This window comes from Penaeus monodon, chromosome 22, assembly GCF_015228065.2.
Source record: "Penaeus monodon isolate SGIC_2016 chromosome 22, NSTDA_Pmon_1, whole genome shotgun sequence".
NCBI lineage: Eukaryota > Metazoa > Arthropoda > Malacostraca > Decapoda > Penaeidae > Penaeus > Penaeus monodon.
Window position 1 is genome coordinate 15,674,051 of NC_051407.1, and position 208 is coordinate 15,674,258.

A 208-nucleotide genomic window follows, 5' to 3' on the forward strand; every position below is an offset into this window, starting at 1 on the left:
AATATACATATACACATATACATATACGTATGAACATTCAAAATAAAAAGTTTTGAATTGAAATTTGATTTTGGCCAGATAGTAGGCAAGGAAATCATATTCAAAAGTTTATCACTTAAAGACCATTAAAGACTATTGCGTTAACATTTTTGAGATTAGATTTCGGGCGTTTTGCGTTTTCTTTTTTGTTTGTTATCGTCTAAGTTGT